Source organism: Lepisosteus platostomus, chromosome 12, assembly GCF_059453375.1.
Source record: "Lepisosteus platostomus isolate fLepPlt1 chromosome 12, fLepPlt1.hap1, whole genome shotgun sequence".
NCBI classification, from domain to species: Eukaryota; Metazoa; Chordata; class Actinopteri; order Semionotiformes; family Lepisosteidae; genus Lepisosteus; species Lepisosteus platostomus.
This window is the reverse complement of record NC_142622.1, coordinates 1,050,324-1,066,753: the sequence shown is the minus strand read 5'-3', so window position 1 is coordinate 1,066,753 and position 16,430 is coordinate 1,050,324.

The following is a 16,430-nucleotide window of genomic DNA, read 5'->3' as shown; positions in this document are numbered from 1 at the left end:
ATCAGCTTCCTGGAACTCGTAAAATGTATGGATGTTTAAGTCATTTACTTTCTTGTGATATGTGTATATATGTCCAGTACAAATATTTTGCCTATTAAAGTGTCTCTCCTTAATTTAGCAAGTCTCTCCTTATTTTAACAACCAGTTGACTGAAATAAAAATATAAATGAATGCTTATTAACAAATGTAAAAAGAGAACCCTGGAAGAAAAACAACTTAGACCTGTATTGTGTATCTAATAATATTTTGTGCATGTTAATTTTCACCAAACAAAGTCAGCACAAACTCAAGTTCTTTATTTTCTCAAAAGTGTAGAAAAATCACAAGACCTGAAGATTTTACAAATGATCCTTCCGAAAACTGAGACAAATGTACGAAAAATAGGACCACCAACATGAACTTTTCATACGAAGGTAAGAAGAAAATGTTGTTCACTTTTTTTGATTATGTACAATTTCTTATCCGTAACCAAGTTATCTTCCATCTACCTCAGGGAAAAGAGAGGGTGTGTTTTAAAATGTTTTGTGCAAATTCTGCCCACCCCTACTTCTAACTCCATGTTTAGGTAAAACAACAGTCAGATTTGTCTGACCTTTCCTCTTGCTGGATTTTCCAGTTAAGCAGAAAGTGGAGGTGATGGGGGAACCTCTGTGTGTTCGTGTTTCAGCAGGGCCTTGTGTCTCCTGTGAACAGCCTGATGAATGAAAGAGTTAGTGACCCGTGACTGCAGAGGGGCTCCCAGGCCACATGCGACCTGGACAGACTGCTGGGAGAAGTGGGTCTCGGCTGTTAAACTCCTGCCTCTCAACACTGAGGGCTTGAAGTGATATTTAAATATGGCAGAACATGAAGAAACAGCTTTTGATTTGCATTTAATACATTCTACAGGTTATGACATAGTGTATTAGTATGATGTGTCGTGCAAGAAGGACTAAAACTAAAACGTTTGCAGTTTGTGTTAAGTAGACATGATATGGTTTCTGTAAAAAATACTTTATAGCTATGTTTTCGAACTGTGTTGTAAAGGTTTTTAAAATCTTCTGTAAAAGTATGTTATAAATTAATACAAACAGAATCTCTTTTAAGTGATTAAAACTCTAAGCAGATATGAAAGTTAAATAAGGTGAATCTTCTCTTCTCTATAGTTAAAGTAAGATAAGGATTCATGATATTGCGACATAAAGGGTATAAACATATAACCAATTCCAAATTTTGAAGAGAGCTGTTAAAAACATAAAAAGGCGTGAATCCATCTCAATCCTTTATTTTGATTTCTTTCTTGAAATGAAATGCAGCAAATGGTACACATTGTAAAAATCAACTCTGGTAAAATGTATTCATTCACAAACACAGTTCTGCTCCAAACCTGCTTCATCACATTGCATTCAAGGCAGAACTGAATGAGCAATCTCTTCCCAGACAACTCTTTCTGAACAGCCCTGTAACAAGTGAATCTGCCATCTTTCACGAAATGCCTTGAATCCAGATCTGATTGCATGTCAGCATGTCATGCTGTGTATCTGAGAAGAGTGGTTTCTCTTTTATGTTAATGCAGCATGCTCTTTAATAGATGATGAGTGTGTGTGTGCCCAGAAGATACCAGCAAATTTTGGATCTTACCACCGGGCAAAGACTACCATGTGACTAATTGCGCAAGGCGTTCCTCAAGCATTCCAGCACGAAGTGCATGACTGCGCCTATCGCCCCTGCGCGGACAGCTCGCATGCCAGGCCCACGAGTCCTCACGCCTCTGTGCCAGTGTCAGAGGTGACACTGGGGAGAAAACCCCCCGTCCCGGGACGTGCAGGAATAACTCTGACCTGATCTGACGGCACTCGGAGAGGAAAAATACCAAGCAAGCGAAACGGGCCTGCCCGCCAAAATCCATTCATTCTCACCCTTTCGTCCTCCGCTGCACTGCTCTTCCTAACTTTATAAGGCCGAAAAAGAAATGAAAATAAAAATGTTCGCTTTCTAGATAGAGAGCAGAGAGCAGCAGGAAGAGCTGCTCCGGGAGAGGAGAGCACAGCTGCAGGAGCCTAGGGAACGAGCCTGCCTCGTCCATCACCGGCGTGTCCTCAAAGCAGACAGGACAGAATTCCTCTTTTGCTTTTCTGTTTGTTCTAAGTTTTAAAATCTGACTGTGTAGCAGCATCTCAGGTCCTCAGTTTTAAAATAACAATTGCCATATTTGCAATGAAGAACAGATTGTTAGGATGCCCTGTTCAATTAGCAATTAGTGTGGCATTAAATGTAAACTTTTTACTGCACATGGAAAAATTCATTTTTGATCCTCTAGTTACTAATGCGTATTATTGGCATAATAAGGCCAAAAGGAGATCAGTAGTAATTCATTATTAGGATGACGATAGTTAAACAGTGGGAGAAAAAATAGTTTAGAATTGCTCTTGTGGTTTTAGACTTCTCTGGGGGTCAGGCTTTCCTTTGTAATTAAATCCTGTTGAATAAGCGAGGCTGCACTGAAGGGGGACAGCAAGAAAGACCAATAAAGCCCAGCCGAGCGGCGAATCACAATCACAGCTCCCCTTCCGGACGTTGTTCAGCATTTTTCAAGAATTATATCATGCTTTCCCTAAACCTCGGAAACAAGAGTAAATAAACTTCTCACACTACAGTTCAGCCAGAAGTACAGAAGAGGAAATCGATCTCGTGCGCAGAAAACAGAAATCAGATATTTCCCCGTGAGGTTTACTGGTTTACCCTTTTTTTCTGAATAAATCTCCCCGTGAAAACTACAGTTTCCCACTAAGACTGCAAGCTGCTTCTCTGCCTTCTGAAAGGGCTGTAATTGACGGTCACAAGCTGAGCTTTAAAACAACACAGCATTCAGCAAGACATTCCTTGTGTTTGAAAATGGTGGTGTAGGAAAAATCTGAAGTGCCTACAGCAGATTCCCTTTCACGAGCAGGGAGGGGATATTAAGTTCTGGTCCGGGGGGTAGCGGAGAGGCAGCTCGCTCCGTGACCTTTTCCCTACCAGACCGGCGGTTCTGCGGGCGCACGCTTCTCATCCCGATAAGAGCTCAGCCACTTTGATCTCCACAGCCTCTGCGCGTCCTCTTATCCACAAAAAACCTTTTTGCCCTCAAGGACATGAAAAAAAATACCTTCAGAAATGCTCTTTCAAAACGCACCCCTCCCGGTTTAAACTAAACGTGCCTTCATATGATCAAACAAAAAAAAACACTGCTCGTCGAGCTTGTCTTGCCCACATTTTTTAGATCAAAATACTATTCAAAGCCATTTAATAGCGACCACCTTTGTAACAGATTGTATCTCTTATTGAATGTTTAATTTGACTGGTATCCGTTGTCTCTTTGTTGCATTCTTCCATGCAATGCTACAGCATGAAGAAGGTCACGCTCCAGAGCGGCCCGACCGTGTCTGTACGGATGACATTCCGGTTGCAGCGCCTGAAGCGTTCTGGTTGCAGATGGAGAAGTATATTTACACAGGGGCACGGTGTTGGTGTAAAAGGGAAAAGTACATTTCGGTAAACTAACAGGAAACGATTGTTTATTCGCTAAACTGACATGCATGGTGAACAAACAGGTAAATTTGTTCTCTTCAAGTGAAGCATATCACCTAATTAGCTGACTAGCGTTCGCAGTCAATTTTTTATTTGGACCAAATAAACCTGTGCTACTTCATCAATTCGAAAGCCCTTTGGCTAAACATTTTACAACATACTGGAACATTTGCAAACTGTATCTTAATCCTCCAAAACAAGTGAAAAGATGACAGGTTTCTTTTTCGGTATCATAATGATCCTTGATGTTTCACAGCTGCTGATTTCAGAAGGTTCTCATTATTGTCATTATTAGAAATATAGATCAGATGTGCTTTGGCCTAAGAAATATTTTCTTGCACACTATATAATCTATTTTTCAATAAAAACACAAATCAATATTTTTCTCTCAATGTCCTTCTTGCAAAACAATTACCATAGTATTCAAAATCCTCTTTTCTTAAAGAAACAATTAACTTCCCAAATGTTAAAATATAGGTAAATACACAAAGCACATGAAACAGACTTAGTGTGTTTTAAATACGTTTATGTGGTTCATAAAAGCATCTGAAGCTGTAAAGCAATTTGATGTGCAGGAGGAACCTTGCTCTGTTCCACTGTGAGGAATGGTTATTAGATGGTAATCTTGCCCAATAAAGCAGCACTTGTAAAATTGAACATGTCCTCTTACAAACCTTAAAGTAAACCGAGAGAGAGGAAAATGCAATCATTAAAACCACTATAAGAAATCTGGCCAAAAGCTTAAATTTGAAAAAAAAAACAGAATTGACACGACTCTTGCATGTCTTTCTGAAAGGCAGGAAGAGAGGCAGGCCTGCGCTGGCACACTGTGGAAAGCCCTGCAATAAAAGAGCTCTGTCAGGAGCAGTTCGAGCACAGAGCCTGGACTCTGCTTAGTGTACACTGTGCTCAGAAGAGCTGAACAAGGTCCGAACATCTGGACTGAGCTCCCCTCTGACAGGGAAACATGGTGTTGACCTTTTTAAAGAGCATATTCACCACTGACTAAAGGGCTTCATTTAAAAAAAAAAAAGCTACAAATATGTAGAATTACTGCAAGAAATGCTGAGATCTAGGCATGAACATAACAGCAGTCAGAGTTTATACACATCTGTCAGCTATTAAGGATTAACCTAAGGGCTGAGAAAATACTTTTTGACCCTTGAACCTACATAACATGCAACTTAAAAAAATCTAATTTATTCACCAATCTGTGTGTGTGCAGTTTTCTTTTCCTGAACAGTCACATCTTATTAATTTTCTCATAATTAATACCGGACAACCAGAAACAAATTGTGCTCCTTTTATTGAGCCACACTTTACATGGAAATGTCTGATCAAAGATGGCTTTAGAACACAAATCTCGTAATTCTCGTGCAGGAGAGCCTTGGGGACTGCTTCACATTGCAGGGGGAAGGCTTCATCCTGCACAGTTAAGCGCACTGACCAGGTCTCGAAGGGGAACCTGTCAGCTGTTGCGCAGAGGGAAAAGCTCTCAGATGCACAGAAGAGCCTGAGATGGCCGTTCGTCCTCTGCCTGCCGGAGTGGGCTGTAGTTTCCCCAGGCCACTGATCGAGGGGGTCTGTTCCCGAACGCCCCAGCTCTCTCCCGGCGCACACCAGGGCTGACACCCACAAGGAGCCTCACCCAGGCCACTGGCCTCCACTTATCCCATTAATTACTCCTGCCTGAATGGCAGCCAGCATTATGGTGCACAATAAGCAGAGGACAGAGGGGTCAGATGCAGGCAGAAAAGCCATTAAAAGAATCCTTTTAACGTTAGAGTCACCTCCATTGTCCCCGCAGAAGCAGGGCTGCCTTTCAGCGCGGGCTGCAAATCACAGGCGCTCTCGCCGGCACCGCCAGCGGGGCCGGACCCCGGCAGGGGAAGTGTTTACCCAGCCCCCGGTACTCCAGGTGAACCCTCCGTTTCCTCGCAACTGCTGAGCTTGTGCGTCCTGTCAGGAGGACGCCAGCGAGAGCGCGCTGTGCCGGCCACCTGCGGGCCGGCGCTGCTGAGCTCCCGTACATATCGTACAATATTCCACAGCCTATTCTCTTTCATTGTTCCCTTATTAACAAGAGCAAGAGCAGCGTCCAGGATTCGGGTCGAAAACGACCTTCCTTCTGTCAGTGATCCAGTAAATGTGAAACCAAAATCTCAGCGTTACACTCAGTTTTTGCACAGGAACTTTATTGTGAATATAAAATGTTTATATTAAACGTTTCAAATAGAAAACAGTAACGGCCCTCACAAAATATTTTGTTAGCGTGGGACGTACTGTAGATGAAACAGAAGATTTAAGACTTTTACCGTCATTGATCGAAGCATCTGCAAGGGCTTCTAAGACTTTATCAGTAAGTAATTATCAGCCATAACTTGGAGCAGCTGTGAGGGGAAAATAACTTGTGAAAATAGCAAGATTCTCATCATCTTCCCGTGCAGGTTGTCTTCCTGAAACACGGCATTGCAGCCGGCGGGGGCTCAGTCTGAGACGTCCTGAGGTTTCCACGCAGATGTGCCGAAACGCGTGACAGAGGACTAGGAAGAGCAGCTCGTGGCAGGACACCGGCACACCTCTCCGTCTCCACAGCTGAGAACGGGAGCTGTACGAGGGGGAAATGAATCGCCGGGGCGGCCGGAGAGCCGTGAATCAATACGCAACCCTCTTCCTGTAATGGAACGTGTCGGCGGCCTGCTGCCGTGAAAGATTGTGAAAGGGGGTTTGTAAATATACATCCTGGAGGGTGATTTACTGGCCATGAGCACCCGATAAGTAGGCAAGAAGCAAATTGCTAGCACTCCACCGCACCAGCAGAGTGATCTTGAACATATTGCACATGACCTTCAACAAGAGAAATGAATCCTTTTAGCATTGTTTAGTCAATAATGTATTAATATCGTGTCACGCGCCCCAGGAGGGCTGCGCACGGAAACCACGAGCCGGCGAGCGCGCGCCCCGTCAGCGCCGAACCCGGCGAACCGGCATCGATTGGAGCGGCTCAGCTGCCGCCTGTGGAGGCGCGTACCTGCCTGCGATAATATGATCAATGGCGGGTCACTGCGAGGAAGATCAACAGCGCATTAATCTTCCCCAGAAAGCCACTGCCGCCCTCAGAAAGGAAACATTTTAATCAGCTCTCGGGGGACTCGGCGGTTTGGAAAAGCCACGCAGCGGCCCGCGACGGCGCTCCTAGGTGCCATTATCTGCTCAGACGGAACCCTCCGAGGGAAGAGGGTGCCGCCAGAGCCGGGCTGCCCTGAGCGCTGCCGGCCGGCCTGCCTGCAAATGGGCAGGAAAATCATTATAACGACGCGCAGCTGACAGGCGGCCGGCGGAGGACCGGGAAGCAGCGCTGCACACGGCGCTTGTTCCCACAGCCCGGCGCCGGGTTCGAGGACGGGCAGCGGCGGCGCAGGGCGCGTCTCTTGGAGAAGCCTGAGCGCGCAAAGCAAACAGCCCCATTGATGGCGCCCCAGTCTGGAGTCGAACCCGGAGCCGGGCGCTGCGAGACGGCAGAGCTAAACCGCACATATCCCCGTCTCCGTGACCCCCGTGGTTCAGGAGATAATCTTCTCATCGGCAGCGGTGCATGAGCACATTTATCACAAATAAACGCGTTTGAAACACCCTCGAAGTTTGATTTCAGTAATACAGCGTACGAAGTGGTTCCCTCTCCCATTTTTTCTATGACTGCTGTTCCTTGCCACGCTCAAAGATCTCATTCCCCCTGTACGAATTCTCGCACCCTGTTGACGGATCCGCTGAAACGGGTCCTAAGCTTAGCTCAAGACAAGAAATGAATAAAACACACAACACCGAGTTGGATAATTAGCACCGAGTCCTTGGTGCGGGATCACTAGCTGTAAATGTTTTATAAAACGACTAAAGCCCACATGAAATATGACTACATACACAGAAAATTGAAATACAGAGTTCAGAGCACAGTCACACCTCTAAGCTCTGTTATTCATTCTCTGGTATTCACACCATTTTCTTTGTTTATGTAACAATTTTTGTTTTCTTTTCCACAAAGAATACTGCCAATTGCTGAAGGCAGACATGTTTATCAAGTTCTGTATCTTGAAGTCTGACATAAAATCCCTGACCTCTGGTACAGCTGAAAAATATTCTGTCAACACCTAAGAGAACAGACCCACACTGCTCGCTTGGAGCCAGTCAATCTCTTTTTTTGAACCAGGAATGGTGGAGAATTTGAGACAAGGCCAAAACCTACAAGCAGAGGGAAAGTCAAACTTTGGACTAACAAACCTTTTCCATCTTCGGCATTTAATCTCTCGAGTGCGCACTCTGACCACAAATCAGTCACCTTGTGTTTCGGGTGATGAGGTCTCTCCTGCAGGAAGGAGCTCTCAGTGCCTGCTGATGAATACACCATTATGACACAGCTCTGCACTCTTCTCAGGGTGCTCGAAACCATGAATTTATGCTTCGCCCACTTGAGATCCGGCACAGTTTACGGGCCCTGTGTGCTCATTCATGACCAAGAACTAGGGAAACAAGTGAGAGAACGCAATGAAAATTAAATAGAATGATAAAAGGTGTTTATTAGCCCTAGAAGTATGAATGGCTTTAAGCGTAACTAATCCCGAATCCAGCGTGCAGTGCCAGTGTGCTCTGCTGGATTACTTCAGCATGGGAAAGGGTTACAGCTGGAATCAAGTTTCTGCGGCCTCAGGGCCCTCCTCACAGTCCTGCAATTCTGCTCATTAAAGGTCACAGTTTTTAATAGGTAATAAGTCATTTCATCTTGCACAATGAAAGCAAAGGATTAGGAAGATATCTGGCTGTTATTTTTTTAGATACTGTTTTCAACAGCCCCCTCTGTGGCGAACGGACTAGCGGTTCGATCTGCTGCTTTGAAGTGCACTCTGTCTTATCTGATGAGTATTTTTAGCATTTGTGTGTGCATGTTTGTGTGTACGCCCCCTTGGAGCCCCGCTCTGCAACAATCAAGAGGGGTGTATTTTACAGTAATAAAAATAATCATTCCACTTCTCCCACAGGGCTGTCATTTACTCTGCCTGGTTTGTCAAAGGCCTGAGAGATTGAATCTTTTATGGCACATGCAAAGTCAACATTCCATGAGATTTCTGTCTATAAGCCTGTGAAAATGATGGATTGTGGGAAAATGACAAAACGCTTTGAGTTTAAGAGAGACTGGAGTTCAGGTTCCTCGTACCAGGGCTCGCCTTATCTTGCCAATTAACAGCTGGAACAGGGCTGGTAGTCCAGAAATCAAAGATGAGAGATAAGTGTGTTTGTCACCTCATGTAAGAGCAGCAGATAAGCATCTACAGTAAGCGCTGTTTGGATAACTCTGCTTCAGTTATCTGACATGCATGACAACTGTTTTACTTCGATAAAAATGGCTGATTTTAATTTCTCATGTTGTTAAAGTAAACAACACAATTTCCTCATCTGGTCTCTGCAAACCTGACGCGGGAGCCATTCACAAAATTGAAAATATTAAACTTTTAAACAGGTAAACGTGAGCTTGTTTTATTCTTCGTGGTGTCTTAGGAAATTTAAAAAGTACATGTAAGTATAATGCTATTAACTTCTAACACTAATCCTGTTAAGGCTCTTGCCCTCATCATCTGAAAACGAGTTTCATACGGTTGTGCTTCTTCGAAAACCGGTGTGCAGCGACCCCTGGTGGGCACTACGACACATGCCCAGTGACCGCAAAAGCCTGCAAACGGTGCACCACGTGCGTCTTCTATTGAAAATATGTCGAATCAAACCTGAACCCATGGCAAAGGTGTAGCTGATCGCTTATAATTTCTTCTTAGTTTTTCTTTCTTCTAATGAGATTTTGTAACTGCAATTCGAATGCATCTTCTGCTTACTTTACTGAACTTAATTGTGTGTGTATTTCGGATGGTTTCCTTTGTTGCTCACTGGAAGAACAAATTTCAGGTACTTTCCTGAAAATTCAGCATTTTGCATTTCTGCCGTGGCCCCAAGTAAAGATAATCCCGGGTACAGTTAAGATGACTGCCAAAGGCTGGGTTTTTGATGAATCTTGACAAAGCAGCAGTTCTCGGGAAAACAGGCTTTAACCTCAAGCGTTTTTCACTTCCACGGGTGTTATTCCGTGTGTCCACTGCGGGGCGCCAATGAGTGAGCCAGATTGATGGGATCCGTCACTAATCTGCATTTGCATACCGGCACCTGAATGGCCAGCTATTCCCGTGACGTCAGGGAACACGTGGCCCAATCGCCGCCGCCGCTTGCTCAGGCCGCTGCTGATTGGCTGCGGCGCGGCTGTCAATCACCGCGGAGCTGGGGGCCGGCAGGAGCGGGCGCGCAGTCGGCCGGCTGGGGCTCGAGAGGAGAGGTGCTGCGCGAGGCTCGCACACGGAATCAACACGCCTCATTTATGGAACCGCAAATAAAAATGACAACCTTGTAAAGAGACTAAGAGGGGCCATTATGAGAAACAGTTTATGATCCTGTGAATATTATGAACACTGTGAACAGTATGGTGTATATTCTCTTGTGATTCAGCCTGCGTGTCACTCTGCCCGAACCGTTAGTTCCACTGACCCTCCAAGCACAAGAACAACACATGTTAGCCAACTAATGACACGTTAAACGTGATACACGTTTCGGTTGATCGTGTTTTCCCTTACTAGCAACGTTTCCAATCTTTGACATACGACGTACGACAATGAAGTCTGTACTACACTGTACTGTGTCTTCATTTCGATAGGCACATTAATAAAATAGGCACAGTTATGAAAAGGCCCTATAAAGCCCGGTGTGACTCTGCGCCGCTCAGACAGACAGCTGCTGCTCGGCTCCGAGTTCCGCGCGGACTGAGCTCGTGCTCCGCTCCGGAGGGCTCCAGCGCGCTGTCCCACAATGCCTTGCGCTGGCTCCCAACCCCCCCCCCCCCCCTGCGCATGCGCCGGGGCAGCGCAGACCCGTCGGTCCCGGGTGACGTCACGGGCGCGGCGACCAATCGCTGCTTTAATGGCATGGGCTGGACTGCGGCGTGATTTAAGAGTTTCACGGCCATAAATCTGCCCAGAATGTCAGGAGTTTGATTTAAATGCTCTTTGTATCGTTATGAAAATACTTGCGGATTAATAAATGTTCTGCTGCTGGCTTTAGATCTACAGGAAAGGACGATTTTTTAAAGCAATTTCAAAGCACTCCGGGAGACATGCAACAGACAAGACTTTAAACTTGATCGTGCAGTTATCACATGAGACGTTTATCGTTTTGCTTTTAGAGTCACTGTATTAGTATCAGGATTCTCCATTACACCAAGGAAACGCCACACTGAAACAGGCGCTCTCCTGCCTTTTGTAAATGGATGTCTTGAAGGTTGAGACCAAGAAAGGAAAGTGCTGGCTGTTACAAATAGATGAACATCTTCACAGAGATGATGCAATGGATCCGGATGCAAAAAATATATAATTTTTATTTGATAATAAAACAAAGTCTTCCAAATCCAATCAAGTAATGAATCATGCAGTGTGGAGGTTTATTTCAATGTATTCAGAACACACGGATGCTTGTTTCAAGTAGCAGCGTACACTACATCAGGGTTTAAAACCGACGGCTTAGCATTGGCCTCCATTATAACGCAATATACCACATCTGCACGTTTAAAGATGGAAAACTGAGAACCTTTGAAGAAACATCACTTGGTCATTTTCAAACAACGCTTAAAGTTCCTGCAGATGAAATTACATTTTCAATAGTTCTAGTTAAACCGTACATTTGTTTGCAAGATTTAGTTAAGAAATTAAATGACATTTGATGTCAAAATGAGGTTAAGTGCTGATAATGTAAAACGATCAGTATTGAATACAGTGAATTGATATGCAGATTATTCTACTTTCTCTAATTACGACGTGTTTAAAAGTTGTTTGATTTATCTCATTAATGGACATATTTTTATTTGTTTATTTATATACTTATGTAATTACTGAATTACACTAAAAATGTACTATACAGTCCAACTGTTACAATCCGGGAACATACAATAGTTGTGTTAAGAAGTTTTTTATAGTAGCTATAGTAATTTAATAGTCGTTGTTTTTTTTGCAGAAGCACTTTGATCGCACATACAGGAAGGATAATGTTGATCAATTTTACTGCGAAACGCCTATCCCTTTTTAAAAAACACATTATGTGTCATTTGTCTCATATTTTAAACAGTATCCCAGTCCACCCTCGCAGGCCGGATCCTAGACGGACACGGTTTATGTCCGTCTTTCAGATTGCTGTCTGGCCTGATCAATAACAATACTAGTAAACGATACCCATATAATGTGAGGATTGCTGCTTTGTAGTCTTGTTACAATTCAATATGTATTTAACACTAATACCGAAATATAAATCAATAATTTCCTTTTAGGGCGTCATTTCCAATAAATCTCCAGGAGGTGCTCTCGGAGCTGTTATAAATTGTGATAGCCGTCGCCGTCGCTGTGGAAAATTGCTTCCTTTAAGTTTCAGATTGTGACCTGAAACTGATCCGATGCATAAATTTAAACAACTAGTAAGGGTTGCATGCTAGGTGGATATTATCTGTTTATCTTCCCTTCCTACTTTGATGAAGTAGGTGATGAAAAGACCATTGCAGTTCTACCTAACAGCTATTAAACATTTTTGAAGGATTTTAAGACGTATTCTTTAAAGTCTTGCTTGACCTTCACGTTTATCGTCCACTGTCCGCAACTTCAGTCAGGTCTTCAGTCTCTGATGTGATAAATCAGAGCTGAGATGCAAAATAATTTTACAGCATTTAAAATAGAGCTGAAAGCAGCAATTATCAAAATTATTAGTGGAGAAGCAGAATGAGTGACTGTGTTTGTCTACTAGGGGGATTAAAACAGTTTAATCAGTTCAATCCATTTAATTTGATGCTCATACATGCGCATACAGTCCAGCAGTTTCTAATATAAGCAGGCTTTTCAGTATAATGCAGTGTCATGCAATATTAGATTTCCTGCATTTCTGTCTAAGCGGAAATAATTAAGTTTTATAGATCAAACCGGTTGAATCCGCTCTTTTGGCTACAGATTATAGACGGGCTACGGTGTGGTTTTCACTGTGGTTGACAAAGTGTTTAAAATATAGGAAGAATATATGTAATGGAAAAACACTATAAAATGTATCGATTCGAATGTGTTTTATTTTCTCTGTTGCAGTCTGTTTACAGTTTATGCCGGTAAAATGTAAATAAATTTTCCTCATTAAAAAAATATCAAAGCACGTATTAAGGTATAGAGAGGCTTTCTCTGTTGTTTGTTTAAAATTGTTTCTTCTGCGTGATTTAGATTAAGATTATTCAATAAGAGCAATTTAGTACATCTGCACAACACCTATACACTGTGAGACCGCGATGAAAATATACGATATTTAAAATTTGAATCTGTTCCAGAATAACGCTAATACACAGATTTCAGATTATTTTAGGACTTCTTTGTCCTATATCTAAATTCATTATCTTTGTTAATGATATGTTGTGATGCAAAAAAACGCAAAAATGCTGTAATGTAATAAAAAGTCTTATATCCTATAACTTTATAATAATTTCGATTTTTTTGGCAAAATAATTAATATAAATTGATATTTCAATCGGGAATTAATTTGCATAAAGCGTGTCATATTTATTTTCCGAGGCAAGCGGGTTAAAACGCGGAGGAATACACACACGGGACAGCTCTGGGCGTGACGATCACGTTGTAGCCTATCAGAATGCAGACAGAACACACCTCCTTCCGGTAGCGGTGGTATTACCCTATCCCCGCCCATCGTTATGAGGTCACAATGACACTAGCCAATAGAAGCGTGAAGCATAATAAGCATGCGCTGTAGGTGGTGACGTCAATCGAGGCAGAGCCATATAAGGGCAGATCAACGCCCAGTGAGACGTTGACCAATCATAGAGCAGGATGCAAATCACAGAGCAGGATGCAAATTTGCTGTCTCACAAACAGCTCGCGGGCCCCACCTATTTAAATAGAAGCAAACTTTTTAAAGGAACTGCGGCCCATTAACAGCGAAATATTTTTCTAATTCTAACAATGGATAAAACTTTATAAACAACAACAGAGCAATAAAAAATCACTCCTTAATCCCCCCCACACACACACACACACATTTCTTTAAATTAATAAAACGTCCCTAACTCGTTTTCATTCGTTCATATGTAAACTGTCAGAGTCATCAGAAATAAAGGCGAGGGTATATACTGTATTCTAAAAGTCAATAAGAAGGCTTAAAAGAAGGCAAAAAGAGACTCGCCCGGGGGGGGCAGGTTGTCCCACGCGCCTGGCGTCGCCTCCAGCTCCCGCGAGAGGAGCGGTGGGCTTCCCGGAGGTCCGCCTCTGCAGCGCCCCCCTCCCACGCAACTGTACAGCTCGTCAGGCTTGAGGCTGTTGCCCCGGAAGAGCTGTCCTGGCCGGGCGGTCTGGGTCTGGGTCTGGGTCAGCTGATCCGCTGCTGCGCTCCAGCGCACGCGGTCGCTCTACATCAAAGTGCACAGCGCGAGGTCCCGAGGGCCAGGCAGCCGCGAGACACCGCGGGAGAACTCCTGCACGCGGAGCAATGACACGTGTACGGAAGAGTGGGGGTCGCGGGGGAGAGGAGTGGGGGGTCACTGCATCAACTGTTCATCCTTAGACCGCTCAGGGAGCTCAGGAGTGTGAAAATGCGTCACTGGCTGCAGGTCAGTAGCGGATGGAGTGGGTCCCCACGCGTGAGTGAGGTCTTGGGAGAAAACAGGGAGGCGTTTGGCGAACGCCTTGCGATTAAAAGCACTCTTTAAAACGCAGTTTAAGGTTCTGTTGAAAGTAGGACTTCTAGCAAGTCTAATTGCATTTACCTAGCGCTTTTCATCTTGAAGGATGCCGAAGCTGTTTTAGGGGTAGAAGGAAGCCCAGTTTATCGCCCACCTGGGTTTCAAAACTCCTTAACGCCGTTAGGGTTCCTGAAAATGTCTCACAAAACTGCACTGTGTTAAAGACTGGTCGGGTAGTAGTCTTGGGTGAGCGCAGTGGGCTGGAGAGGCCTCCTCTGCTTTGTACCCTTGTAGGTTCTCGGGTAGAAGTCCTCGCGTGGAGCACATCACAGGGAATGAAATCTTGCGTGACTGGCAGCTCTGAGCCAAGTGGCAAACCTCCGCTCCCTTGGCTCCTCAGGCAGAGCTCAGGTCTCGCCCTGCCCAGAGGGAAAGGTGTGTAAATCGGAGGCGTTCGGGAGGTCAGGGGCTGGCCTGGGGACAGAGAGCAAGCCGAGGCGCTGCGTGACCGACCGGGACGTTTCAATTCATAACGTCCAAGAAAGCAACGGACAGCGCCGTTGTGTTGTCTGAAATCGATAACTGCAATATCAACGGATATAATATCAGAAGATATTAGCTTCAGCCGAGGAGCGGGTGACACGGACGTCCACGGGCGCCGCCATCCCCACGCCGGTCAGGCGTGTCCGCTACTTGAGGGTGTGGGTTCTGTAGCGACCTGTTTTGCAAGGGCAGAGTGTGGTCATGCGGTGGGCAGCCCCCGCCCGCGGGCAGACTCGGGTCTGCATACCGCTGGCTTCCTTCACGATCCCCGAGGGGAAATACACAACGACATGAACCCATTGACAAATAGGAGACGTGCGTGCAGCAGATAAAAAAAACATAATTACAAAAGAATTGTAAAAAACACTTAAACAATTTTCGGCGTGCCTTGTTCAATTTAAACTTGATTTTGTTCTCAGTACCATTTTAATTCAATCGGGCATCACTTATTAAACACGACAGCTAAACTAAAGTTTTTGTTGAAATAAGGGCACGTTTAGAAATCAACATGACGGTGAAAGCTATTTAACCTGAAACCAGCGGCGTGGCATCAAGTCTTAAGTTTCACTTAGAAAATCTTTCTAAGTGAAGTCACTTAGAAAAGATTTTAAACTTAGAAAATCTTTATTTGTGGCTACAGAGTGAAATTTCACGTTAAAAAACGCAATAAAAGCACGGAAGCAGAAACGGGCGGATATCTTTATGAACCAACCCTCATATATCATTTTTATTCATGCTATTATCGTATTTGAATAGCGACATTTAATTTTTTAATTGATATTTAACCGTTTTAAAAATCGAGGTTATTCAGTCTGGCAACACATAATTACCCACTTAACGACAATACATAACTTCAAAACAAAGCTGAAATTTCAATGCAAACCGAGGCCTAACAGAAGTGCTACCCGGCTGTAAGTGTAGTGCTTATACTTGTCAGCAGGGGGAGCTTTCACATCACGTTTTCGTCCCTATTACAGCGGGACAGTGGGGAGGCGGAATTTTCAGTTAATTATTACTGGTCAATTTGTGTTGTGCAGAACTGGTCATATTTTATTTCAAGCGAAGAAGAAGGTATGCAAAACCCACTCTTGGGTTGTTATTTTCCTTAAAGAAACACTATGTACTGTATCCTATGTGAGGTAGTTGTTTGTGCTTATATTTCATTGCAACCCTAATTCCATGCATGCTTCTTTACAGAGTGAGAGAGATACATAGATATAAACAGAACAGAGTAATGAAGTATTGGCTACACATAAGAAGCAGCGACCAAAATTCCTACCATCAAAATGCCCTGCTGAGCCAAGAGGCTCTCTGGCCCAAGCTACACTGACACCAGCCAGCCTCAGGACAGCACTGCTAGAGCACCACAACTCAAACTCAACCACATCACAGCACAGATCAAACAGCAATATCTCACACACACAAACACAACATAAATTGGAATGCTACAGAACCCTAAATAGACAATACACACTAGCAGAATATTTCACCAACCTAAGTAACAGCAAGAAAAATCAGACCCTGATGAAGTACAGGCTCAGTGACC